Source organism: Oncorhynchus mykiss, chromosome 26, assembly GCF_057628025.1.
Source record: "Oncorhynchus mykiss isolate SJ-2025 chromosome 26, ASM5762802v1, whole genome shotgun sequence".
Lineage (NCBI taxonomy): Eukaryota > Metazoa > Chordata > Actinopteri > Salmoniformes > Salmonidae > Oncorhynchus > Oncorhynchus mykiss.
Genome location: NC_143047.1, coordinates 5,517,052 through 5,537,155, shown reverse-complemented (window position 1 = coordinate 5,537,155; position 20,104 = coordinate 5,517,052). Strand labels below are relative to the sequence as shown.

At 44.0% G+C, this 20,104-nt stretch overlaps 1 pseudogene; it reads left to right on the top strand.

Annotated features, from left to right (window-relative positions):
• Positions 1-20,104, top strand: part of LOC110506081 (protein arginine N-methyltransferase 3-like) — a 118,783-nt pseudogene that overhangs the window by 14,402 nt on the left and 84,277 nt on the right.

Below are 20,104 nucleotides of genomic sequence, written 5' to 3'. Positions count from 1 at the left end.
TGGAGGCCACACACACTACTGAGCCTCATTTTGACTTGTTTTAAGGACATTACATCAAAGTTGGAACAGCCTGGAGTGTGGTTTTCCACTTTAATTTTGAGTGTGACTCCAAATCCAGACCTCCATGGGTTGATAAATTTGATTTCCATTGATCATTTTTGTGTCATTTTGTTGTCAGCACATTCAACTATGTAAAGAAAAAAGTATTTAATAAGAATATTTCATTCATTCAGATCTAGGATGTGTTGTTTTAGTGTTCCCTTTATTTTTTTTGAGCAGTGTATATTGGAAGTATATTCCCTCCCTAGTAGTATGTTGACTAGCACATTTCCCTCTCCAGTAGCGTGTGGACTAGCACACTCCCTTCCCCAGTGTAGTATGGACTCTCTCAGTAGAGGTCTCTGTGACCTCCAGCTACCTTTTTATTTGTTTCAGGTGGTTGAGTTCAATAAAGCGGGTGTCAGTCGGCCTGGCCCGTAACTCACATAATTTAGTACACCATGACTGACTCTCTTCTCCCCTGCCTCTCGGCTCTTCCACAGCTGCTCCCTATACTACTGCTAGTGCAACCTCTTTCTTAATGAACAGAATTTCCCTTACTCAGACAAAACATTAGCAAAAGTTGCTTAATTGGCAGGAGGGATGGGGCAATTTCTTATTGTGCGAGGTGCTCAAGTTCCAATCTGTTAGTCAAAACCCATAGAACGCTGTGAAGCACAGAGCCAGAGCGCTGACTTCATTTATAGCATGTTACTTTACAGCCACTGCATTCCAATTAAGGCATTTATCAGTGCCCAAATCTGCCATTTTCAACCTGTATACAGGTACGAGTGTAAGGGGCTACTACACTCACCTGCTGTGTGTTTACACCCGTTTTATACCAGCTCTCCACTAGCACCACCAATGAAGGGACAGTGCTTCCAAACAAAACTCATTTTACCACCCTTAGACCACCAAGCACTCTCCTCATTCGGCATATGCCTGAATGTAGCTTTGAGTTAGGGGCCATTATTGTCTGTTATTATTACCATTATGCACGGGAGTGTCGTATAAGCAAAACAATGGGATTGCAGGAGAGGGGACTTTTTAATTTTACAGCCCACTGATTCGCTGTCGGTGTGTGTGTGTTGGCATGCAGGCAGTGTCACACTAGGCCTCCCAGCGCGGCAGGACAAAGGTGAGGACATGACATTGTACTCCAGATGCATACCTATACTGACACATGCACGCACTCACACACACATACACACACCTCAAAACCCCTTCCTCTTCTCCCAAGACCCACTCTTTTCCTCAGAACCGCTCAGCTGGTGTGTGGGGACGTGTGTGTGTAATCACAGTGCCTGTGTGTAGTATCTGTCACTACCCCACCGTGGAAGTTAATGTACAGGGATGCAAACTTGTCACCTTTCGGCGAAATTCGCCTTTTTGAATCCAAAATAGGTGACCTACATGCTTCTTGTAGATCCGATGAGAAAAGTTTCTGGCGGGAGTCACTACTGGTTGTAGGCGAAAGAGTGATGCGCGTTTGGAACAACACTGGCTGTATCCCAGGCTCAGCCAATCGTTCACATAACAGAATGCAGCACGCGACTGAAGAGAGAAAAAACAACCAATTTGCTAGTTACATCATCAGCGCTTGCACGATAACGAAGAGGTAGGTGAGAAGCCTGACCATGGAGACGGGGGTGAGAAGATGATGAAGTATACTTCATGAGCTATAACCGAAAAACAACTGGCATTTGGAAAGTTTGAGGTGAGGGAAAAGTGTGGTGGAACAAGTATTGTTAGCATTAAGTATTCTCCGTTAGCTAGCCAGAGAAATGTTGAGCAACATTAGAACATTTACCTGATCAAATAATTGAGTTCATAGTGTGAGAATTAGCTGGCTAATAGTCAGACAGCTAACGTTAGCGCATTTGATGTTGTAACGTTAGCTAGCTAACGTTAGTAACCTAACCAATTCGCTATAGTATTAACTGGTTTACGACTCCTTGCCTTTCCTCAAATTACAACGTGTTAGTTGCTTATTGGACCCTGGCAATCTGTGTGAAATGTTAACTAGCTAACAAACTATCTGTGAATGGATATTTTCCCTCTAGAGTATGTGGTTAATTTTCAGAATGAGGGAATTAGGTGAAAATGAGGCGTTGCTTATTAAACAAGTGGATTCAGGGTTGAAGTATAGCTGGAGCTGGGCCTGGTTTAAGCTGGATGCCACCATAGAGGTGAAAGGAACACCACACACTTGGCCTCTTTCTCACTTTTTCAGTCAGTGGATTAAAAGGGGTATGCCAGGTGTACTGTCTGCCTGAAAGAGATCAATTATGCCAACAAAGGGTAGCATGCTCTGCTGGCACATTGTAGAACAGATGTCCACAGGCAGAAAGTCAACAATGTACTAATGTGTAGCCCAAAGAGATTGCTTTTGTTGTGTTGAACTTGACAGTAACACGTGTGAGTGAGGGTTATTACATTTTTTTTTAACTTGGTGACCGTTATTTTTGCACACATGTAGCCTTGTGCACTTGATCGATAACCACTATAGTGGCCACTATAATAGAGCAAAATAGAATGCCTGTTTGTTTCATTCTATTTCTACATTAAGATGTTTTTTTCCCAAGTGCAAAATTTAGATGTGTGTGGTCATAATAAAGGCTGTCATGGCTACCTGCAATATTAGTGTATTGTTTTTTTCTCAAGACTTGAGTGTCATTTGCAGTAAAGTCTAAGCAACAAATAACATTGGATTGCTTACTTTACATATTTTAGCTTTTAGTTTCACACATTATTTTACACACAGACACTGATCATGTAGATCACATTCTTTGTTGTTTAATTAGTTAAAACCTGCATTTCCCCCTAGCAGGGATTCAGTGCAAAAAAAAGTGTAACCTTTTTGGGCCCTCAACAGTTTGCATCCCTGTATATAAGGATATGTAATTAAAATTTGAGCCCGACCAATTAGGGCTGTGACGGTCTTGGAATTTGAGGTTACAGTAATTGGCCAGGGCAATGTACACGGTCACCAACATAGCTGTTCAGGGGGGTCAAAAAAGGGGAGGTCGCAATTCTGTTTGTACACAAGTTTACATGGATATGCTTTTAATAAAAAACCTACATGAAACAAACCATTACACTTCGTTATTATCATAGCTTATTATTATTATTCAGGTTATTACTAATAAATATTCATCAACAAATGAAGAAATGCCAGTCTGGAGAGGATCTGTTGCGTTTTTGTATTGACACAACATCAATGGACACAACAATAGGTTCCCGAGTGGTGCAACGGTCTAAGGCACTGCATCTCAGTGCTAGAGGCATCACTATAGACTCGGGTTCGATTCCAGGCTGTATCACAACCGGCTGTGTTTGGGAGTCCCATAGGGAGGCGCACAATTGGCCCAGCGTCGTTAGGGTTTGGCCGGGGTAGGCTGCCATTGTAGGTATGAATTTGTTCTTAACTGACTTGCCTAGTTAAATAGATACAGGGGGATACCTAGTCAGTTGAATGCCTTTGAATCTGAAAGGTGCGGGGAGCTGCCTTAATCGACAATCATGTTAATCGACAATCATCATCACGTTCTGACCATAGTTCTTTTGTGTTTTCTTTGTTTTAGTGTTGGTCAGGATGTGAGCTGAGTGGGCATTCTATGTTGTGTGCCTAGTTTTCCCGTTTTCTATGTTTGGCCTGATATGGTTCTCAATCAGAGGCAGGTGTTAGACATTGTCTCTGATTGGGAACCATATTTAGGTAGCCTGTTTGGTGTTGGGTTTTGTGGGTGGTTGTTTCCTGTCTTCTGTCTTTGTGTCAATGCACCAGATAGGACTGTTTTGATTTTTCACATTTGTTGTTTTGGTATTTTATAGTGTTTACGTTTATGGTCTTTATTAAAAATGTTGAACTCTAAACACGCTGTGCTTTGGTCCGATCCTTCGTCCACAGAAGAAAACCGTTACAGGCACCCGGGGAACCTTTCGGTTACTGGCTCAACGCTCTAACCACTAGGCTACCTGCCTCCCAACAATGGAGTGAAAATAAAGATATATGCTTACCTTGTCTGTTGGCTTTTCTGCACATATATTTTTTTTAAATGCAGATCCCATTTTTATGCACAAAACCATTCAAATTAAGTCCAATGGGTTTTCTCCCACTTTTCCCGAAATATTTGTATAATGTCACAAACCATGCTGCTGAGGTCATTAGGTCGATAGCAGTGGCATTGACACATTTTCTTCAGAGGACGTCTTAATGAAAGAATGTAGCCTAAGCTACTGAAGAGGCAGTTTACAAGATTAAATCAGGACAGGAGCATTTGAGTCTAAAGAGATGGAGTCCAGACGGGCTACTTTAGGAACATTTTTGAATGGACATGTAGGCATATAGAGAGAATCAGCACACTCATACACAACGCTGTAAAAGCACCCTTTAATCAAAGCCACACAAGCAAATATTTATTCTTTCCTTAAAAAGTTTTAAAAAACCAAGGCCTACCTTAGGCTTTACTGAAAGTAGGCTATAATATAATGAATTGACAATGAAAGTATGGAGTATTATATTTTGAATGGATGTTTAAAAAAAACGACTTAAAAAACAACATTTAAATGACTGTCGATTTACTGTGTGAGGTGAATAAAAAATGACAGAACTTTCCTACATTTGACATTTGCAAGAAGCAGGCCAGGTGCTTCCATGCATGCTCAGGAAAAATGTACAGGACAGAGTAGGAAAATCAAACCAAATTGTATTGGTCACCTACACATACAGTGCATTCGGAAAGTATTCAGATCCCTTCCCCTTTTCCACATTTTGTTATGTAACAGCCTTATTCTGAAATTGATTAAATTTCCCCCCATCAATCTACACACAATACCCCATAATGACAATGTGAAAACATGCTTGAAATGTTTGCTAATTTATAAAAAAACAACTGAAAAAACAAATTTACATATGTTTGCATACCCTTTACTATGAGACTTGAAATGTATCTCTGTCATGTACTGTCATGTTGTGTCTTGTCTCTGTCCTTTCCCTTCACCCTGTCTCCCTCTGCTGGTCGTTGTTAGGTTACCTTTTCTCCTCCTCTTTCCCCCAGCTGTGCCTTGTCTCCTCCTAACTACCCATTCACCCCGTTTCCCACCTGTTCCCTTTTTCCCTCTGATTAGGTCCCTATATCTCTCTCTGTTTTTGTTCCTGTCCTTGTCGGATTCTTGTTTGTTGTGTTTCATGCCTGAACCAGACTGTCGTCATGTTTGCTGTAACCTTGTCTTGTCCTGTCGGAATCTGCCGGTCCGTCTGAGCCTACCTATGTTTGGTAATTAAAGAAGCTCTGTCTAAGTTAATTCGCTTTTGGGTCCTCATTCACGCACCGTAACAGAAGAATCCGACCAAGAATGGACCCAGCGACTTCGGATCCTCTCCACTCAGCCGTCGGGATCCAGGGAGCGATGCTAGGCAGACACGAGCAGGAAGTGTCTGCTGCTCGACATGCCGTTGAGACCCTGGCCACCCAAGTCTCCAACCTCACAGAACAGGTTCACCATCTCCGCCTCGATCCACCGGCCACTTCCAGGGCTTTCGAATCTCCGGAGCCCAGAATCAATAACCCGCCGTGTTACTCTGGGGAGCCCACTGAATGCCGCTCGTTCCTCACCCAGTGTGATATTGTGTTTTCTCTCCAGCCCAACACTTACTCCAGGAGCACTGCTCGTGTCGCCTACGTCATATCTCTCCTTATTGGACGGGCTCGTGAGTGGGGCACGGCAATCTGGGAGGCAAGGGCTGAGTGTACTAACCAGTATCAGGACTTTAAGGAGGAGATGATACGGGTTTTTGATCGATCTGTTTTTGGGGAGGAGGCTTCCAGGGCCCTGTCTTCCCTATGTCAAGGCAATCGATCCATAACAGACTACTCTATTGAGTTTCGCACTCTTGCTGTCTCCAGTGGCTGGAACGAGCCGGCCTTGCTCGCTCGTCTTCTGGAGGGTCTCCGCGCAGAGGTAAAGGATGAGATTCTCTCCCGGGAGGTTCCTTCCAGCGTGGATTCCTTGATTGAACTCGCTATTCGCATTGAGCGACGGGTTGATCTTCGTCACCGAGCTCGTGGAAAGGAGCTCGCGCTCTCCGTCGCCCCCCTCTTCGCATCACTACCATCTTCCTCTGCCGGCTCGGGTGCTGAGCCCATGCAGCTGGGAGGTATCCGCATCTCGACTAAGGAGAGGGAACGGAGAATCACCAACCGCCTCTGTCTCTATTGCGGTTCCGCTGGTCATTTTGTCACTTCATGTCCAGTAAAAGGCCAGAGCTCGTCAGTAAGCGGAGGGCTACTGGTGAGCGCTACTACTCCTGTCTCTCCTTCAAGATCCTGCACTACCTTGTCGGTCCATCTACGCTGGACCGGTTCGTCAGCTTCCTGCAGTGCCTTAATAGACTCTGGGGCGGAGGGCTGTTTTATGGACGAGACCTGGGCTCGGGAACATGACATTCCTCTCAGACAGTTAAAGGAGCCCACGGCCTTGTTCGCCCTGGATGGTAGTCCTCTCCCCAGGATTCAGCGTGAGACGCTACCTTTAACCCTCACTGTTTCTGGTAATCATAGTGAAACCATTTCTTTTTTAATTTTTCGTTCACCTTTTACACCTGTTGTTTTGGGCCATCCCTGGCTAGTTTGTCATAATCCTTCCATTAATTGGTCTAGTAATTCTATCCTCTCCTGGAACGTCTCTTGTCATGTGAAATGTTTAATGTCTGCTATCCCTCCTGTTTCCTCTGTCTCTTCTTCACAGGAGGAGCCTGGTGATTTGACAGGGGTGCCGGAGGAATATCACGATCTGCGCACGGTGTTCAGTCGGTCCAGGGCCACCTCTCTTCCTCCACACCGGTCGTATGATTGTAGTATTGATCTCCTTCCGGGAACCACCCCCCCCCGGGGTAGACTATACTCTCTGTCGGCTCCCGAACGTAAGGCTCTCGAAGATTATTTGTCTGTAGCTCTTGACGCCGGTACCATAGTCCCCTCCTCCTCTCCCGCCGGAGCGGGGGTTTTTTTTGTCAAGAAGAAGGACGGGTCTCTGCGCCCCTGCATAGATTATCGAGGGCTGAATGACATAACAGTGAAGAATCGTTATCCGCTTCCTCTTATGTCTTCAGCCTTCGAGATCCTGCAGGGAGCCAGGTTTTTCACTAAGTTGGACCTTCGTAACGCTTACCATCTCGTGCGCATCAGGGAGGGGGACGAGTGGAAGACGGCGTTTAACACTCCGTTAGGGCACTTTGAATACCGGGTTCTTCCTTTCGGCCTCGCTAACGCTCCAGCTGTCTTTCAGGCATTAGTCAATGATGTCCTGAGAGACATGCTGAACATCTTTGTTTTCGTTTACCTTGACGATATCCTGATTTTTTCACCGTCACTCCAGATTCATGTTCAGCACGTTCGACGTGTCCTCCAGCGCCTTTTAGAGAATTGTCTTTTTGTGAAGGCTGAGAAGTGCACTTTTCATGCCTCCTCCGTCACATTTCTCGGTTCTGTTATTTCCGCTGAAGGCATTAAGATGGATCCCGCTAAGGTCCAAGCTGTCATTGATTGGCCCGTCCCTAAGTCACGCGTCGAGCTGCAGCGCTTTCTCGGCTTCGCGAACTTCTATCGTCGTTTCATCCGTAATTTCGGTCAGGTGGCAGCTCCTCTCACAGCCCTTACTTCTGTCAAGACGTGCTTTAAGTGGTCCGTTTCCGCCCAGGGAGCTTTTGATCTCCTCAAGAATCGTTTTACATCCGCTCCTATCCTTGTTACACCTGACGTCTCTAGACAGTTCGTTGTCGAGGTTGACGCGTCAGAGGTGGGCGTGGGAGCCATTCTTTCTCAGCGCTCCCTCTCTGACGACAAGGTCCACCCATGCGCGTATTTTTCTCATCGCCTGTCGCCGTTGGAACGTAACTATGATGTGGGTAACCGCGAACTGCTCGCCATCCGGTTAGCCCTAGGCGAATGGCGACAGTGGTTGGAGGGGGCGACCGTTCCTTTTGTCGTTTGGACTGACCATAGGAACCTTGAGTACATCCGTTCTGCCAAACGACTTAATGCGCGTCAGGCGCGTTGGGCGCTGTTTTTCGCTCGTTTCGAGTTCGTGATTTCTTATCGTCCGGGCTCTAAGAACACCAAGCCTGATGCTTTGTCTCGTCTCTTCAGTTCTTCAGTAGCCTCCACTGACCCCGAGGGGATTCTCCCTGAGGGGCGTGTTGTCGGGTTGACTGTCTGGGGAATTGAGAGGCAGGTAAAACAAGCGCTCACTCACACTCCGTCGCCGCGCGCTTGTCCTAGGAACCTTCTTTTCGTTCCCGTTCCTACTCGTCTGGTTCTTCAGTGGGCTCACTCTGCCAAGTTAGCCGGCCACCCTGGCGTTCGGGGTACGCTTGCTTCCATTCGCCAGCGTTTTTGGTGGCCCACCCGGGAGCATGACACGCGTCGTTTCGTGGCTGCTTGTTCGGTCTGCGCGCAGACTAAGTCCGGTAACTCTCCTCCTGCCGGCCGTCTCAGGCCGCTTCCTATTCCCTCTCGACCGTGGTCTCACATCGCCTTAGATTTTGTCACCGGACTGCCTTCGTCAGCGGGGAAGACTGTTATTCTTACGGTTGTCGATAGGTTCTCTAAGGCGGCTCATTTCATTCCCCTTGCTAAGCTTCCTTCTGCTAAAGAGACGGCACAAATCATCATCGAGAATGTTTTCAGAATTCATGGCCTTCCGTCAGACGTCGTTTCGGACAGAGGTCCGCAATTCACGTCTCAATTTTGGAGGGAGTTTTGCCGTTTGATTGGGGCTTCCGTCAGTCTCTCTTCCGGCTTTCACCCCCAGTCTAACGGTCAAGCAGAACGGGCCAATCAGACTATTGGTCGCATCTTACGCAGTCTTTCTTTTCGTAACCCTGCGTCTTGGTCAGAACAGCTCCCCTGGGCAGAATACGCCCACAACTCGCTTCCTTCGTCTGCGACCGGGCTATCTCCTTTTCAGAGTAGCCTCGGGTACCAGCCTCCGCTGTTCTCATCTCAGTTCGCCGAGTCCAGCGTCCCCTCCGCTCAGGCTTTTGTCCAACGTTGCGAGCGCACCTGGAAGAGGGTCAGGTCTGCACTTTGCCGTTATAGGACGCAGACTGTGAGGGCTGCTAATAAGCGTAGAACTAAGAGTCCTAGATATTGTCGCGGTCAGAGAGTTTGGCTCTCCACTCAGAACCTTCCCCTTAAGACGGCTTCTCGCAAGTTGACCCCGCGGTTCATTGGTCCGTTCCGTATTTCTCGGGTCATTAATCCTGTCGCAGTTCGACTTCTTCTTCCGCGATACCTTCGTCGCGTCCACCCGGTCTTCCATGTCTCCTGTATTAAGCCCGTTCTTCGCGCCCCCGCTCGTCTTCCCCCCCCCCCCCCCATCCTTGTCGAGGGCGCACCCATCTACAGGGTCCGCAGGATTTTGGACATGCGTCCTCGGGGCCGTGGTCACCAGTACCTCGTAGATTGGGAGGGGTACGGTCCTGAGGAGAGGAGTTGGGTTCCCTCTCGGGACGTGCTGGACCGTGCGCTGATCGAGGATTTCCTCCGTTGCCGCCAGGTTTCCTCCTCGAGTGCGCCAGGAGGCGCTCGGTGAGTGGGGGGGTACTGTCATGTACTGTCATGTTGTGTCTTGTCTCTGTCCTTTCCCTTCACCCTGTCTCCCTCTGCTGGTCGTTGTTAGGTTACCTTTTCTCCTCCTCTTTCCCCCAGCTGTGCCTTGTCTCCTCCTAACTACCCATTCACCCCGTTTCCCACCTGTTCCCTTTTTCCCTCTGATTAGGTCCCTATATCTCTCTCTGTTTTTGTTCCTGTCCTTGTCGGATTCTTGTTTGTTGTGTTTCATGCCTGAACCAGACTGTCGTCATGTTTGCTGTAACCTTGTCTTGTCCTGTCGGAATCTGCCGGTCCGTCTGAGCCTACCTATGTTTGGTAATTAAAGAAGCTCTGTCTAAGTTAATTCGCTTTTGGGTCCTCATTCACGCACCGTAACAATCTCAGGTGCATCCTGTTTCCATTGATCATCCTTGAGTTGTTTGTACAACTTGTCCACCTGTGGTAAATTCCATTGATTTGACATGATTTGGAAAGGCACACACCTGTCTTGTTAAGTTCCCACAGTTCACAGTGCATGTCCGAACAAAAACCAAGCCATGAGGTTGAAGGAATTGTCTGTAAAGCTCCGAGACAGGATTGTGTCGAGGTCCCCAAGAACACAGTGACCTCCATCATTCTTAAATGGAAGAAGTTCGGAATCACCAAGTCTCTTCCTAGACCTGGCCACCCAGCCAAACTGACTATTCAGGGGAGAAGTGCCTTGGTCAGGGAGGTGACCAAGAACCTGATGGTCAATCTGACAGAACTCCAGAGTTCCTCTGTGGAGATGGGAGAACCTTCCAGAAGGACAACCGTCTCTGCAGCACTCCACCAGTCAGGCCTTTATGTTAGAGTGGCCAGACGCAAGCCTGCTTGGAGTTTGCCAAAGGGCACCTAAAAGACTTTCAGACCATGAGAAACAAGATTCTCTGGTCAGATGAAACCAATGATGAAACCAAGATTGAACTCTAACCTGAATGCCATATCTATGGTGAAGCAGCATCATGCTGTGGGGATGTTTTTCAGCGGCAGGGACTGGGAGACTAGTCAGGATCGAGGGAAAGATGAACGGAGCATGATTTTAACCTGTTTCAGAGCGCTCAGGACCTCAGACTGGGGTGAAGGTTCACCTTCCAACAGGTCAACAACCCTAAGCACGCAGCCAAGACAATGGATGAGTGGCTTTGGGACAAGTGTCAATGTCCTTGAGTGGCCCCGCTAGAGCCTGGACTAGAATCTGATCTAACATTTCTTGAGAGACCTGAAAATAGCTGTGCAGCAACGCTCTCCATCTATCCTGACAGAGCTTGAGAGGATCTGCAGAGAAATATGGGAGAATCTCACCAAATACAGGTGTGCCAAGCTTGTAGCATCATACCCAAGAAGAATTGAGGCTGTAATCGCTGCCAAAGGTACTTCAACAAAATACTGAGTAAAGGGTCTGAATACTTATGTAAATTTGATGTTTAAAAATTTCTAAAAAACTGTTTTTGCTTTGCCGTTATGGAGTATTGTTTGTAGATTGAGGGAAAAAATAATTTTATACATTTTTGAACAGGGCTGTAATGTAACAATGTGGAAAACGTCAACAGGTCTGAATACTTTCCGAATGCACTGTATTTAACAGATGTTATTGCGGGTGTAGTGAAATTCAACAATGCAGTTGTATCACATTCTCATTGCTCACATGGAGCGCAAAAATGATGGTATGAAATAAATCAAAACTTGTTTCTCACAAGTGTAGCAGGTTTTGAACTCTGCTAACAATGTTTCCACTCTGAAAATGACAGTGGTAAATTGCTGTAATACATGCATTAACATAAATGAATGTAACCTAATGACTGGTATAAACATAAAAATGCATGTTTTACAAACGGTAGGCTACCAAATGGGTATTCATAGGCTACTATTCTACTTTGCGGGGATAGGAGGATGGCAATTTTTTTTGTGTACGGCAGCATATCGCCCAGGACCGGTCCTGATCAACGTTGATTAGTCTATATAATAAGAAAATATTCCGTATCAAATTATACCATGCCAGGTTGGAGAGGATTGGCTCATTGTCCATTTGACACATTAGTGCATTATAGGCTTCAGAGCCAGAACAACCTTGTCGGCTGCTGTTGAATAATTCATGAATAGTCAGACATATCCAACCTTTTTATTTATTTACTAGCAAGCAATCAAAACGAGCCACGCATCAATTTTTATTTTTTATTGAACTGCCATAGCCTATAGCCCTCTACACCCCCGCGCATCTAGCAATTAGCTGCTCGAGAAAGTTGGAAAGAGGAGATGTAGAAAGTTGAATAGATAGAGTTAGCAAAACAATTGCTTATAATCATTAGTAAACATTCCCGCTGTTAGGTAAAGTTCAACTACATGAAAATAAAGAAAAAAATATATACAAAAATGAATATAGGCCTATTTAAACGGTTTTGCTGGTTATTTTATTTTCATGACGGTCTCTATCCATAACCGTCAGTTACATGGTTATTCAATTACTGTCACAGCCCTACTACAGATATGCTATTTTGTGTCCAATTCAGATTTTTTTTTGGTAGGGAGACAAAACTTACAAATATATATATATATATATATATATATATATATATAATGAAACATTTTAAAGTTACATCCTATGTTGATTTCTTACATTGTGACAATAATGACACATCATGATTATGGTTCAGATAAGTGTTCAGATAAGCATTAGATTCCCTTTTTCCACCCTATTTCGGCCGATACCGATATAGCTTTAAAAAGCCTATATCGACCGATAATGTCTGAACCGATATATTGTTCGGGCTCTAATTAAAATGGTTGCTGTACGCCAGACAGGAATCTCGCTCTCACTCGCTCATATGTTTAAATTAGAAAACAGGATAAGTTAAGTTACAGTCGTTGCCTTTGAAAAATGGGAGATTATTGATGGATTACAAGGCATTTTATTATACAGATAATCTGACTGAATTGTCTGATTAGTCGAGTGTTGCATTGAGAGCTATACTGTTGTTTAATTCTTCAACCAGCTGCACTGGAAGCCATGCTCACAGATAGGAATACTTTAGGAACAGCACCCTGATGGAGATTTGAAGACTGAACCATATTGGTTTTTAAAGGAATGTTCCACTCAAAATACTATCGAACTGTGTCATTGGCTGGTCTAGTTGTAGTGTAGGGCTGCCACCCCCAGACCACATTTGTCCCTGGAGGCAGCAATTCCATCCCCCAATCCTCAACTCACATTCTCTGCTTTGTCCCTCTCATCGATCTCCCAATCTACATTACTATCCTAAATTTGTCAATAAAATGTTAAAATACCTTAACTATACACTCAAGTGGCCTGTCTCAGGACCAAACCATTTTTGTGAACAGGGTGGTGTACCTAATAAACAAACCATTGAGCGTATATAATATAGATTTTTTTGGGCTGTAGGACATTGGGGAATAAACTATGCTTTATTTATAAGGAGCACGTGTGCACCTAAATTGAAAAATATAGGCGCACACAAAGAGATTTATAAACACAATTACAAATATTTGAGGTAATAAAGCTAGAATCCAACATTTTTCGAGGTGCAAAAAATCCAGGTGCATTAAGGTGCCTATGCGAGTTAAATAGACTCACTGTAGAGCCCTGTACCCCCACGGGAGTTATGGCATAATCCTGCTACTCTGATACTGATGGATTTAGGATGATGAGACATGTGTATTTAACCCACAAGGGGTACAGGATTAACACCACAAGCAACCAGAAGAACGTCTCTGTCTATGTCCGTCTCTCTTTCTCTAACACATACACACACTCTCTTTCGCTCTCTTTCTTTTGGTCATTATCTCTTTCTACCTCTCAACGCCCCTTTACACCCCCCCCCCCCATTCCCCTCCCCCAGTGTCCTGGCATTGTCCTCTAAATTACCCCAATAATGAGATTACAGTGTTTCCCACTCCTGAAGGGAGGGAGAAAAAGGAAGGGAGGTAGAGAAGGGGGATAGCGAGAACGTTAGAGAGTGATTCTGGGAGAATGTGATAGCGAGCGAGAGAGGGAGCGCGAGATAAGGATCAGCGCTGCAGAAATGCACTCTTGGGCCATGAGTAATTATTCTGTCCCCAGTAACATTAGCTGTCATGATAATGGAATATGCACAGAGATTGATACCCTGGGTTGCCGGTCAGAAAAGGAAGGATCATTTAAACAGGGTGCACTCTCGTAGTCACCACATCAGTACGGACTCGAATGTATTGTGTATACACACACCTCATCTGTACTGCACGCACACACACACACACACACACACACACACAACACAACACACACACACACACAACACACACACACACACACACACACACAGGTCAGGTTGGGTGTTTGTTAACACACAAACCTCTATGTGAAAAGGCCACAGGGGAGGAACAATTATGTCCTACTTACCCAAAATGGCTTGGCTTTTGACCAATGTTAGAGTAGTAGGTTGGGTATATGTCGGAACAAATTCACTGTTTGCTGTGCCTCAACTACGGGGACTTTTTTATACTTGTGAGAGATAATAGACCACTTAATAAGAATAGCAGTCCTAACCTTAGAATATTACACAAAAGCCGTGTGTTGTTAGGAGATCATAGTACAGCTATTGATTTGTTACCATGATTACAACTATTCTATTCTAGAGTTGAATGTAAGTGTAAAAGTACCAATGATGTTGAGTAGAACTGTGCCTGATCCATGGTTTTGGCCTATTTGCTGAAAGCATCATTCAACACTTTGTTATTTAACATCTCATTTGTTCATTTTGGATTAAATGAAAAAGTACATGAATTAAGATAAGAAAATGAAACACTCTGGCTGTAATTTTGGACTATCGCATAGTGTCTTGTTTCATTATTGCAATAAAAATGTTTTGAACAGGAAAGATAACATGTTTTTTCTTTTAATGTCTCATTTCCTCTTAGGTCGAACCAGCTGTAGAACAGGGTCACTCTGATAAAGGGCAGGATAGAGGAGGTCAAACTGCCCCTTGAGATGGTGGACATCATCATCTCAGAATGGATGGTTAGTTCACTGTTCGCACTCATTATTTTAGTTGTTTATTTTAGGTTCAGTTATCACTTGAATAATTACAGGTTGTGGTTTAAAAAAATGTGATGGACATTCCAAAGATACTGTATCTTTTTCTAAATATTTCCTGAATCGTCTTGAATTTAAATGGAAATTCCCCAAACCCTGTAAAATTGGAACAATATCTCAACATACATTATAGAAACCTCCCCATCAGTAGCAGCAGCTGTGACTATTTTAAACATGGCATGTTCAGAATTAGCCCCGGCCATGTCCCCTCCTGAATACTTAACCAGGGAAGCAGAGTTACTTGGAGTCGCTCTGAGCACTGATACCCATTTGTCAGCCAGATCCTTGCCGGCGATACGGACGTAGGGGTTGAAAGTTGAACACCACTGAAGTCATCCTTAATTCATGAGCAGGCCGTATCTGTCCTCACTCACGTCCCACCCCAGCCTTCCCCGAACCCCTGGGGTCACTCGGGGGGGGGGGGGGGGTCACAGAACAGAGCATTGCGGTTCGCACGGACGCTCACACCGTTACAGGGGGAAATAGTAATTCACAGCGTGATGCGAATCTCTAATGACACCGGCTCGCAGAACGCTAATAAGTCTGAGAATCCTGTCACTCCTCATCACCGCAGCGACTGGACATTTCTCAAAGAGTGCAGGGCCCCAAAACACTGCCCTGGGATCTGCCTGTGTAAAGTGGAGAAATGACAGCCCTCGCCGAGTTGTAAATTAATTGAGTCTGCGACCTTGTTGGCGGTAAGTAGAAGTAAGTCTGAGTCCCGACAGCAAGAGACTGATGTAGCCCTATGTCTTACAGCGGTTTAGTCCCAACAAGGTCTTCAAGTTGTCATCAATGGATTTGAACCAGAATACCAATCCTTTTATAGATGTGATCTGATGCAAGTATTTACCAACAGAGTGATATAAATCACTTATTTTAATACCTCAGGAAGTTGTTCTTGCCATCATGACTTTGATTCATCTATAGGCTATCAATATTACTAACTTATCAATTTGCCATATTAGCCTGGGTGTGGGGCTTGACTTTGATGACTTTGTGTAGTGGCTTTACTCATAGACTAGAGTGATTTTGGCAGAACCTAGGACTATGCTGATCCCCATGCCAAGTGTCAGGCTGTGAACGTTGTAATATATCACTAAACTGGCCCCCTATGCCCCCCAGCGCTGTCCAGCACACAGAGGAGATACACACACACACACACACACACACACACACACACACATAGAGATGACCAACACACACTCATGGGTACACACACACACACACACACACACACCCAAAGAGCACAGGGGTAGACAGAGGAGAGCAGTGCCAACCAGGTACCCTGAGCCTCCTAATGCTTCCAACAAGGGACAGGGAATATGGGTCATACCTCTGCCAACCAGCCAAAAGGATGGTAGGGATACACAGGAGGGACATCACTAAAATTAGACACTTCTGGAGAAGATGGCTGCTTCTTTTTACTCTTGAAGTAATCTGAGAATATTAAAGGCACATAACAGTTTTAATTCAGTTTGACTTGGAGTACTTTTTACAAATATTTGACTCGCCATGGAGAAATATGTTTTATCTCTGAGATAATCATAACAATGGCAAAGAAAGCATCCTTTGTGTTATGAGAACAATTTGTCATATGCTACTACTCGTAGTGTTTGATTGAAAATATTGGCCCTTGGTGAAGCCTACTCAGTAATACACACACTAGTAATACACACACACACAAGTTAACTGGGTGATGTAAAGTGATCCACCCAGTAAGGTCTCTCTACCCCGAGGGAGAAGCGACAAGTTCCATCAGAAAATGTCTGAACTTCTGGCAGTCTCCCACTTTCAGACTAGACAATAGGGGGATCATTCGGGCTGGTGATTAACGGGGGTGAGGTGGAGGTGGAGGGGGGGGGGGGGGGGGGTTCATTTTGTGAAACAAGTCGCCTGTCTACCTATCCAGGGTTTTGTTTGAGAGATGGCCTTTAGCTGTGCCACTGTTGTTTCATAACTCAAAGCATTGATCCGTTCCTTTCTCTGTTCTACTCTTTCTTCTGTCTCTCACAAAGACTGTGTCCCAAATGGCACACTATTTCATATATAGTGCACTAATTTTGACCAGTGGCCACAGGGCTTTGATCAGAAGTAGAGCACTATGTAGGGAATAAGGTTCCATTTGGGATGAAGCCAGAGTTAAGAGACTTCTGACTGGGGGGAGAAGGGGCTGAATTACTGAGAAGCTAAATAAAGATTGTCACCCAGAGATCAATGAGGTCTGATGGGTCTAGGTGACTGTTTATGATGAGAGGGGGAGGGGGGACTCTCATGAGTGAAGTTGGCTTTTAGAATCCGTTTTGTAGCCTTGAACCCTCAGACTTTAGGTGTAGTGAAAAGGTACTAGAGAGGTACTAGAGAGATACTTTCGGGCTGAAGTATTAATATGGAAATCCACATTGAGGTCTCTTCAATGTGATCGCAAAGCCTAATTCCATTGGTTGGCCTAGGTCACTGGGAAGTGATTAGCAAATACTGTAACTGTGAATAGAGAATGAAGCAGGGTGAGCTTGATTTGGAAAGAAGGCTGTCAGAAAATATTTTTTTTCTCCGGAAGGCAGTTAATAGGCCAAAATTCACCCAACTTATTTTAGGAAGCTTGTGGAAGGCCACTCAAAACGTTTGACCCAAGTTTTAAGGCAATGCTACCAAATACTCATTGAGTGTATGTAAACTTCTGACCCACTGGGAATGTGATGAAAGAAATAAAAGCTGAAATAAATCATTCTCTCTTCTATTATTCTGACATTTCACATTCTTATAATAAAGTGGTGACCTAACTGACCTAAGACACAGGGTATTTTTACTAGGATTAAATGTCAGGAATAGTGAAAAACTGAGTTTAAATGTATTTGGCTAAGGTGTATTTAAACTTCCGACTACAACTGTAATTGAATTGAGGAAAAGGCACTTTTCATAACTCATGAAGCAAAAAGAAGACGTGAAGGACTTTTGCTTAATGGTTGTGGTCTGTAGATTTGACAGTGTTGTTTTTAATCATATTTTACAAGGATTTGTCTTGAAGTGTGCAAAGTTTGCCTCGACGTCCACTTTGGAGGGCACCAGAGTTTATTTGGGGAGAGTTCAGCAATTGTGGGTGCGCGCACACACAAACACACTGACTGTGTGCGTTAGATCTGTGGAGACAAATTAATGGCAGCCTCTCCTCTCTAGCCTCATTATCAGTAATAGGAGTTTCACCTGCCCAAGTAGAGGACAGCAGTAATCAGTCATCCTGTCGCCCAGTCGGACTGACCGTCAGTCACTCACACATGCATAGGCACATACACACATACACTCACACAGAGACACACAGTTGAAAACACAAACATGTGCACATCCACATTCACAGACACAAACTTAACATTTTTTGTATTTGTTTTATTTATTTCACCTTCATTTAACCAGGTAGGCCAGTTGAGAACAAGTTCTCATTTACAACTGCGACCTGGCCAAGATAAAGCAAAGCAGCGCGACAAAAACAACAACACAGAGTTGCACATAAACAAACGTACAGTCTATAACACAATAGAAAAATCTATGTACAGTGTGTGCAAATGTAGAGGATTAGGGAGGTAAGGCAGTAAATAGGCCATAGATGCATAATAATTACAATTTAGCATTAACACTGGAGTGATAGATGTGCAGATGATGATGTCCAAGTAGAGATACTGGGATGCAAAAGAGCAAGAAGATAAATAGTAATATGGGGATGAGGTAGTTGAATTGACCTTAACCAACTTTCGGTTATTATGTCAAGCTTTATTTATACAGCACATTTCAGACATGGAATGCAACGCAATGTGCTTCACAGGAAAGACAAATAAAACACTATGAAAATAAAAGCTGAAATATTTACTACACAACAAACCCAAGATAAAAATACAAAAGAATGACAAAAACTGAACAACTAAAAATCACCCTAAGGAAAAGCAAAGCTAAAAATAAGTTTTAAGATATTTTAAATATGTCCACAAAATACTTTCTCTCTCCAAGGCAATGGGTCATAAAAATAGCTCAACCCTTACTGTTGGTGTGATACCATGTGACCTAGCAGGACTAGAAAAGTAATTTTCTCCTCTCTTACTCTCTTAACTCTTGACCCAAAAGAGGGGAAAGGACCACCATCTCCAACATGATTGCCACAGGCCCTGGATCTTTGCCTTTAATGGCCAAAACTGGTAACTGATTAATTAGGGAAAAAGTACCTTTTAGAGAATAGTCTGTAATCCAGTGCAGAAATTGGGACGGAAGTGCCCATGCACTAAACAGGATCAGAATAATAATTGGTCTTTAGGAAATATATATACAATGAGCAAAGTGATCATTCTGTTTTTATGTGGCTGCTATGAAAGTGAACTGTTTGTGTGTGTTCAGGGGTGTGTTCATTCCGCCGATTCTGTTGAAAAACGTTTCTTATATGGAAGCAAACAGAACAAAACGGGGATAACATAACTGAATTAGTCTAATAGAAACTCTCATTTGCAACCTTTGGCCTAAAGAATACACCCTAGATCAGCTAAATGCAGGCAAGAGTGTGCAAGGCCGTATTGACTGTGTCACTGTCTGTCACCTTGATTATTCAAAATTCTCTCGAACTGTGCAACTACGTTATAAACTTTAATTCATAGGCTAGGTTGTAGCAACCTCATGATGAGTAGAGGGAAAATTAGAGTATTATGTAGTAGCCTAAACCTATCGATGTTGCATTGAGCTGGGTGTGTGGAATATGAATGACAGTCATCCTACATGCTGGAATAGAAATAAGGCCATGCTCATAAAACAAATAATCATCCCCCTCATTTTAAACGGCACCAACCGCCACTGGCCTGAATACACTCATGACTCAATTCTATGCACACAAATTATGATCTGCGTATCTGAATTGCTTTGTGAAAGCCTAACACTGTAATATCGTAGTCTATAATTTAGCTATACATGTTGGCAGTAGTAACTAGTAACAATTAAATTACAGTTGAAGTCGGAAGTTTAAAAACACCTTAGCCAAATACATTTAAACTCAGTTTTTCACAATTCCTGACATTTAATCAGAGTAAAAAAATCCCTGTCTTAGGTCAGTTAGGATCACCACTTTATTTTAAGAATGTGAAATGTCCGAATAATAGTAGAGAGAATGATTTATTTCAGCTTTTATTTCTTTCATCACATTCCCAGTGGGTCAGAAGTTTACATACACTCAATCAGTTTTTGGCAGCATTGCCTTTAAATTGTTTAACTTGGGTCAGACGTTTTCGGGTAGCCTTCCACAAGCTTCCCACAATGAGTTGGGTGAATTTTGGCCCATTCCTCCTGACAGAGCTGGTGTAACTGAGTCAGG